This window comes from Lates calcarifer, unplaced genomic scaffold (genome assembly GCF_001640805.2).
Source record: "Lates calcarifer isolate ASB-BC8 unplaced genomic scaffold, TLL_Latcal_v3 _unitig_2712_quiver_2800, whole genome shotgun sequence".
NCBI classification, from domain to species: Eukaryota; Metazoa; Chordata; class Actinopteri; family Centropomidae; genus Lates; species Lates calcarifer.
In genome coordinates this window covers 1-8,623 of record NW_026116391.1, presented here as the reverse complement: position 1 = coordinate 8,623, position 8,623 = coordinate 1, and the positions used below count along the sequence as shown (strand labels likewise).

The window sequence follows — 8,623 nt, the reverse complement described above, 5'->3', positions numbered from 1 at the left end:
TAGCTTCAGTGCTAACATCTGCACCTCCTTCTTCCTTTTCCACATTAGCGATAGCATCAGTGCTAGCTCCAGACTCAGCAGGGTTTGTGCTGTACTCAGCAGCAGCTGTGGGTTTGATGCTAACAACAGAACCTGTGGTAGCTTCTTTGCTAGCATCATCTTCCCTTTCAGCACTCAGCTCCTTGTCAGAGATTAATACTAACATCAGCGCATACACAGTAGCAGTGGTGGGATAAGCTTCTAACATTGCGCTAGAGTCAGTTGTAGCTTCTGCACCTGCCTCAGTGTCTTTTACACCACCATCAGGCTTAGCATCTATGCTAACCTCAGGGCTGGCAGCTATGCTAGCAGTATTAGTGTTGTAGTCTACAATGGAGTTAGCTTCTTTGCTAGTCTCAGAGTTAGCATCCGTAGGAACCCTGATGATGGCTGATCCCTGACTCCTGACTGATCTCAGACCTGTTGGGATTCAAGGTGGACTCTGGACCCAGATTAGAATCAGAGATCAGGACCTGATTAGGATTAAGATCTGGGCTCTGAGAGTTGTTCCCTGAATCGACTCCTGGAGAGTCAGATTCAGATCCAGAGCCTGACAAATCAGACTCATTTGAATCTGACCACAAACTCCCAGACTTGGTTGGTGTTTGAGGGAGGGGACGGGTGAGGTAACCAGAGGAGGAGAGGATGAGGATTTAAGACCCAACAGGGCCTCCTCACTGCTGGAGCTGACCTCTGGACTGCTGTCTCTGGAATCAGAACCCAGGCCAAGTGTTGCACCACCAGAGTCCTGACCCTCCTCAGAGCTGTCTGAGCTTGAACCACTGTCCACCCGAGCGAGGGACCTGGAACTCCTCCTGGACCAGGAGGTTGTTGGACCAGAAACTTGCTGTGTGGAATCTCTAGAACCAGTTCCTTGCAGGGTACTGGAGATGGTGGACTTTTTGGGATCAGTGCTAACAAATTCTGAACTTTGATCAGAGTTCAGGAGAAAACCTGTCTGACTGCCAGTGAAGGGAGTGAACCAAGAACATTATGATGACTACCCTTCAGGCCTGTCACTCTCTGGTTACCTGAAAGCAGGTCTACAACCTCGTGGATGGAGTGAAACACCTCCTGAAGTCTAGATCCTGACCTGAAACCCTCACTAATGCTGCCTCTGTTAGAACTGGTCCTGTCCTGGATTCCTGAGCTCATTTTCTCAGAGTTAGAACTCATGACCTCCTGAGATAACTGGATCCAGAACAAGCTCGTCCACTGTCTCAACACCTAACGCCCCTGCTGGTTGTTCTGGTATTCAGGTTATCTGGGTTTAAAGTGATGCCCTGAAGGTCTGGGTTCAGCTGAGGGACTTCTGAGTTGTTAAAGTCATCAGAAAGAGACAGCGTGTTCATCAGACCTGATAAATGTGTCATGAGAGAATCAAAACAATTCTAACTGGCTGATCATTTATCACTGTGCTGTTGTTAAAATCATCAGACTCATCAGAGAGTGGTGATGTTGGAGCAGTCATCTTGTTACTAAAATCATCAGACCCTGTGTTGTTGTTGTCATCAGAGTAATCAACAGTTATAGTTTGCTGACTGTAGATCTCCATGATTTTAGTGTTGTTGTTAAAATCATCAGACTCATCAAAAACAGTGAGTGTTTGATGCACATCAGTCTCAGCTGAGGTGTTGTTAAAATAATCAAAGTCATCAGAGAGAGTCTGTTTTTGGCTCCAGGAGTCCACACTGGATGAGGTGTTGTTAAAGTCATCTGTTTCCTCATCAGTCATCATTTCCCCTGATGACAGGTGTTGGTCTCCGGTGGTGATCATGTGATCTGTGTTCTCCTCAGTCATTGGCTGGCTGCTGGTCTCCAGCTCAGCGGAGAGAATCAACGCCATTGGCCTTGTACTGCCTTCACTGATGACATCATGGCTGATGTCATCGCTCTTGCTGATGTCATCAGACCTAAAAAAAAGCAAGAATGAGACGTTCAGATGTAAAAAGACAACAGGAAGTAAATAAACTGATCTTTACCTTCCTCGTCTGACGGCCACGCTCCCCCCTCCCCCTCCTCCTCCCCCTCCCCTTCCTCCTCCTGCTCCTCCTCCCCTTCTTTAGTGATGATGAAGATGGCGAAGCTCAGGCTGATGTTTGTTTTCATGTCCCTCGACTTCGACAACTACACTGGGCGGAGCTTCAGGTTGGATGGGCGGAGCTTCAGTCATGGTGGGCGGAGGCTGTAAACACAGAGGCGTGTTAGCGTCAGCTGATGTTTGTTTGTGTTTGTGATGTTTGAGTCTTCATCGTGTTTGTCACCTGAAGATCTTCATCACTGTCTGAGGAAGACGAGGCCGACCGCGGATCACCGTCTGAACTCTGCAGAGACACAGAGAGGCGTTCAGGTACACTGAGCATGTGCAGGTGTAAACAGGAAGTAGACTGTCTGATCTACAGCTGCTGGTCACCACTGAGAGTCGAGGCTGAAACAGGTCACATGATCGGAGCGTGACCAATCAGACACGGATACGTCCTGACTGACCCAGTGTCCTCTGCTGCAGGAGGTAAGACAGGAAGCAGTGAAGCAACAAAAACAACAACACTGTGTCTGCTGAACCAGGAGCTAACGTTAGCATTAGCATCATGGATGTGGAGGGAATCAGCATCTGAATCCTCTGTGTGTGTGAATGCTGCTGGTTCAGCAGTGCTGTGTTTAACTCATCATGTCAGACGTCAGAGGTCAGAGAAGTCAGAGAAGTCAGAGGTCAGAGGTCAGACAGGTCAGACAGGTCAGAGGTCAGGAGCGTAGACGACCATGAAGAGAATCTTCAGCATCGTTTTCTAATGTGGTGAATTACTGAAGACGACTTTAACAGAAAACACAGAGTCTGAGACAGAGTCTGAGACAGAGCAGCTTCAGTGTTTCAGCTGCTTTAAAAACAACATCTGAGTGTGTGTGTGTGTGTGTGTGTGTGTTTCCGGTCTGTGTTTGTGTTCCTGACAGAAACCACAGTTATAAATACTCTCTGTTCTGTTCTTAGAAAACACTCGACTGTTTCGCTTCACGTCTCTGAGGCTGATCGCTGTGTCCGAGTATCAATGAGGGAAATCAGCTGATGTATTGATCGATCAGAAGGTGGAGTTCAACCCTGAACCCCAGACCCTGTTTGGAGCCTTGAACCAGACGTTCACGTTTCTCACCACAACTGAAGAAACCACAACCAAACAGAACAGGAACACACAGGTCATCTTCTACAAGGGTCTCCAGGTCAGATCCAGGTCAGATCCAGGTCATTCCAGTTTTGTTCTGCTGTAAGATTAAACATGTTTCCAGACTTGTTGATCAACAGGAAATAAATCAATAAATCTGTTTCTAATCAATTCAGAATCTGTTTTAGTTCTGTCAGAGTTTAGCTTAGCTTAGCACAATGGCTGTATGTTTATGGAAACAGTTAGCATCAGTAAATAAAGAGCAGTTTCTGATGATCTGATTGGTTCTCACCTGGTGGGAGGAGCCAGAGAAGTCGAGAAGAAGAGGAGTGTGAACTGATCTGAGGTCAGGACCAAAAGAAAAGAAAAGCATCCAGAGAAACTCTCCTCACCTCTCTGTGACTCACCTACAGATCACAGGCCACGCCCACCTCCCTCCACCTCCGACCAATCAAAAAACAGAGTATTTCAGGAGCCAGAAGAATGTTAATGTTTGGGTTCGTGGACAAATGACAGGGTTCAGACACACACACACACACACACAATCACTTCCTGTCCTCAGACTCTGAGGTCAGAGTCATGTGACTGAAACATCAAAGGATCAGAACAGACTCAGTTCTTCACATCTGACCAATCAGATCACTGGAGACTCTAGCGATCACAGCTACAGGATCCTGAAAGGGACAAAAGACTTCATACACATCAATAGATGTATTGATCAGTGATTGGTTTCTGATAAAAATTAATCAAGCTGATTGATCAGATGACTCTCTGAGTCAACAACAGCCTGACTTTAATGATTAGAAATCATTTCTACTGTTTCTGTTCTGGTCACGTGATCATGTAACTGACTGAACCTGCAGGTGTCAGTGTTTTCCCTCACATCATGAAGGTCTTTAGTCCTGGTTCTTCACGGACCCTCAGACCTGAGGACAGAAACAGATCCTGGGTCTGTTGAACCTGATCCATGGTGTAGGACTCAGGTCTTGTGGTTCCTGGTTTTCAGATCAATTCTTATTAAACCATGAGGATCAGATCAGATCTGATCAGCAGGTTGATTTCTGAGTCAGGTAAAAACACCTGGCAGGTGTCTGATGGTCGATGTTTATCAAACAGCTGATTCAGGTTCAGGTTCTCTGAGCTCATTCAGTTTTAAATGGATCATTTTGGTTCATGTTCATGAATAAAACTCTTTATCTCTTTATCTTAGTTTACATTAATGTCACTGAGTCTTTTATTAGTTTTTACAGGTTCAGGTTCAGGTTTACAGGTGTTAGAATCTGATGTTTCCAGATTCTCTCTGTCTCTGCGCAGCTCCGCGGACTGTCTGACCCTCTGCGGACTCCGTATCTCAGCAGGAAGTAGTTTGAGAGGTTTTGGCGGCAGCAGCTTGTTGACAACATGGCGGACAGAGAGGAGGAGGAGGACTCTCTTCATCCTCACCTGCTGACAGACCCTCTCCCCGCGGACATGGACTCCCTGCAGCTGTTCCTGGATCAGTTCCAGTCCCGCAGCGAAGCGGTCAGTACGCACCTTCACCGCGGCAGGATTCCGTTCAGAAAAGCGCTAATTTAAAGAAGTTCAGGCTGTGAGCGGGTCAGGGTCCAGGATTAAGGGAAACCACAGACCGGGTCTGAGTTCTAAAGGTTCTCTGATGAGTTCGGCTCAGGTGTTTCTCAGCTGACTCCAACCTGAGCAGGTTTATAGGCAGGAGAAGCTGATTCACAACAGCGGTGATGTGTTTAAAGACGGTGAGAGCTGTCGGACATTTCAGTTTAATAAACCGGTGTCTGTCTCTGCAGGAGACCACGTGGTTAAAGGAGATCTTCACCTTCATCACTCAGCAGGTGTGTCCGGTGCTCACAGGCCCCGCCCCTCCTGCTGCTGACGAGTTACTGACAGGTCAGTCGCCCAATCAGCTGCAGGTCAGAGGTCAGGTGATCTCTACTCCATCCAGGTGTTTCCTGATGTTGTGGTTGTGTTCCAGGTGTGCGGCCTGATGTGTGTGTGTCTCTGAGTGTGTGTGTGGTGAAGATGCTGCAGGACAACATGGCTGCCACACACACCTTACCTGTCAGCTACAGGTACGTCGTCTGTCTGTGACATCATCGTCACCTCATTAACCACCTCTGACCTCTGACCTCTGACCTCTGACCTCTGTCCTGACCCCGTCCACAGACTCGTGTCCGTCTCTGAGCTGGTCTCCTGGCAGCACCTGGCCTGCGTCAGTCACCTGTCCTGGAGCACCAATCAGCAGCGAGCGTGGGCGAGGGAGGTGGAGCTCTCTCTGCCGGGTCACAAGGCTCTGCCCCGCGTCAGCCTGCTGTTGATTGGCTGCCTGAGAGAGGGGCGGGGCGGAGAGTGGAGGCTGACGGACGCCAGCGGGAGCGTCAGGTGTGAGGTGAGTCAGCGCGCTGCGTTCAGGGTCTGCAGCGTGGTGCGTTCAGGGTCTGAGGGACCTGCAGCGTGGTGTGTTCAGGGTGTGCAGCGTGCTGCGTTCAGGGTCTGAGGGACCTGTCTGTCTCTCTGCAGTGTCTGTCTCCGTCTCCTCAGTGGCTGGATCGTCCCGTCTTCCTCCCACACTGGAACTACATCCCCCATGATGCCTCGGGGCGGGACGAGGACGAGGACGGAGGCTGGGTGGAGCTGATTGGTCCTCCTGTGCTGCTGGGTCCTGGTCCTGAACAGGGATTGGCTGCTGGAGAAGGGGCGGGGCTTAGCAGAGCTGTGGGAGTCAGAGAGGCTGCAGGTGTACTCCACAACAGGTGAGTCAGCTGACCTCTGACCTCGGACCTCTCTCTCTCTGTGTCAGAGGTCAGGGGGTGTCAGTGTGGGGTCAGGTGACCTCTGACCTCTCTCTCTCTCTCTCTCTCTTTCTCTCTCTGTGTCAGGGTCAGAGGTCAGCGGGTGTCGGTGTGGGGTCAGGTGACCTCTGACCTCTCTCTCTCTCTCTGTGTCAGGGTCAGAGGTCAGCGGGTGTCGGTGTGGGGTCAGGTGACGGCGCTCTGCCCCTGCTGGTCGTCGCAGGAACGTCGTTCTTCTGGCTTCTCGCTGACGGAGCAGCGTCAGACGCTACCTGTGCTGGTGAAGGTAGGAGACACCTGCTGATGTCAGAGTGGGAGGGGGCGGGGCTCAGGTGTAACCCAGGTGTGTGTGTGTGTGTGTGTGGCAGGACAGGCTGGTGGTGGCGTCAGTGTGTGTGTGTCGGTCAGAGTGTGTGTGTGACGGCGCTGCGTGTGTGCGTCCTGCGAGGCTGGAGAGGAAACAACATCCTGTGTGCGACCGACCGCTCTGAAATACACACCGACTACACACCAACACACACACCTGAGGACCAGCTGGACACGCCCCCCATCGATGATCACACACTGAGGAGGAGGAGCTGGAGAGAGACGTTGTCCAATCAGGTGTCAGGATGAAACAGTCCAGAGTCATCAGTTACCAGGTGAGACAGAGGATCTGAGCTCTGACTGGCTGTTCAGAGTGACGGGTTACCTGTGTGCTAAGGCCCCGCCCCTCTCCTCTGATAGGGCACGGTGACGGAGGGTGGTGAGCGAGGGGGGGGGGGGGGGGGGCGGGGCTGTACGTGATCGACGGGCAGGTGGGTCTGTGCCTGGCCTATCAGCCGAGTCTGAGGAGGAAGCTGAGAGCAGGAGACCGCATCCAGGTGAGTCAGAGGACAGGGTGAGACGGAGGACAGGTGAATCAGAGGACAGGTGAGACATAGGTCAGGTGAGTCAGAGGACAGCAGAAACAGAGGACAGGTGAGACAGAGGGACAGCAGAGACAGAGGTGCTGCTCTGTGATTGGACCAGCCTGTGTACATCACGTTACCATGACGACGCTCTGTTGATAAAGTTTTGTCGAACGTCCTCCTGCAGCTCCATCACGTCCACTTCCTGTACCGACCCTGTCCCGACTTTCCTCCCAGCATGCTCTGCACCTGTCTGCGCTCCAGCCTCAGGGTCACCTGCTTCAGCAGGGTGGGGGAGGGGGAGGGGGAGGCTCCACCTGTCCCGGCGACGGAGTGTTACCACGGTTACTGCTGGAGAAAAACATGGGCGTGGCCGAGTACCTGTGGACGTGTCACCTGAGCTCGCAGCTCTCTCGCAGGTGAGGAGAGGTCAGTGAACGCATCACAGAGGCTGAGGTCACTGAGCTGCAGGTAAACCTGTTCCTGTCTCAGTCTGGTTACCAGGCAACAGTGTGTCTGTATCCTGTCCTGGAGGCTGATGGAGTTTCTATGGAGACGAGGAGGAGGAGGAGGAGAGACATCTACTCTGAGATGCTGGACGAGCCGCACACCTGTCCTCTGACTCAGGTAAACACACCTGTCCTCTCTGACTCACACATCTGTCCTCTGACTCAGGTTCATTTAGCTCTGAGCTCTTCTACAAAAGCCTTTCTTCTTAGAAAGTTAGTGAGAGTTTGAAAGAGCGTGAGTAGAAACACAACGAGGCTGTAAAGGTGGACTGGTGAGTAGATGGGTTTTCATGTTAACGTCCCCGACAACCTCTGTAGTCTCATTTAGACACTCGTTAGCAACCGCCTTTTTTAAGACACGTAAAAGCTTCAAATCAGGAGTGGGGGATTTACTGACCCATTTTTATGTCGGAGAATAAAAACTGAAAATGTCTCAGACCTTATTTCAGACATTTAACCAGAAACACACTGACAACAGGAAGAGCTAACATGCTACATGCTAACATGCTAACTCAGTACAGAGTGGATCCTGCTGTTCATCAGTACGTCAGCGTCTCTGAGCTCCGTCAGTCTCTTCAGTCCAGCTCCTGGTCTTCAGTCTCTCTCAGCTCTCTGTTGCCTCCTGGTGGATCCAGTCTGACCAGGTCTCAGATCAACTCAGCTCTGTCCTGGTCCTACAGGACTCTGACCTCTGACCCCTGGACTGGAGACAGCCTCAGGTAAGCTGCTCGTTAACCTGCTCGTTAACCTGAGTCAGGGTCACCTGTCTCTCTCTCTCTCCTCTTGCAGTGTGAGTGGAGGAGTTGAATGAATGAGTGTTTTTCTCTCTTTCTGTTTCTTCTCTCTCTCTGTGTTTACGGTGGTGTGTGTCGATGAATGTAGGTGTGTTACATGAATGTGTGTGTGTCAGCCTCGCTCTGAGGAGCTGAGCATGGCGTCCAGCAGCGCCTCCTCCAGGCTGATAAGGAAGGTGTTATCAGGCTGTAGGTCTCCCCTGCTGAGACACGTGGTGTGAGACAGGTACAGTAACAGGTGAGTCATGTGAGGCAGGTACAGTAACAGGTGAGCTGTGTGAGGAGAAGCACAGTGGCTGAGGCTGAGGAGATGTTCAGCCTGTGAGGCTGGGGGGAGTCTGCTCCTCCTCAGCGCAGTAAGAGGAGAAACATGGTGAGCGTGGAGGTCGGGGGTAAAGCCGGACGTCTGGCAGGTAAAGCGAGTGCTGCAGA

The 8,623-nt window shown here is 51.1% G+C and overlaps 1 pseudogene; it reads left to right on the top strand.

The window, feature by feature from the left end:
- Nucleotides 1-4,579: 4,579 nt before the first annotated feature.
- LOC108893020 (CST complex subunit CTC1-like) lies at nt 4,580-8,130 on the top strand (annotated as a pseudogene).
- Nucleotides 8,131-8,623: the final 493 nt, after the last annotated feature.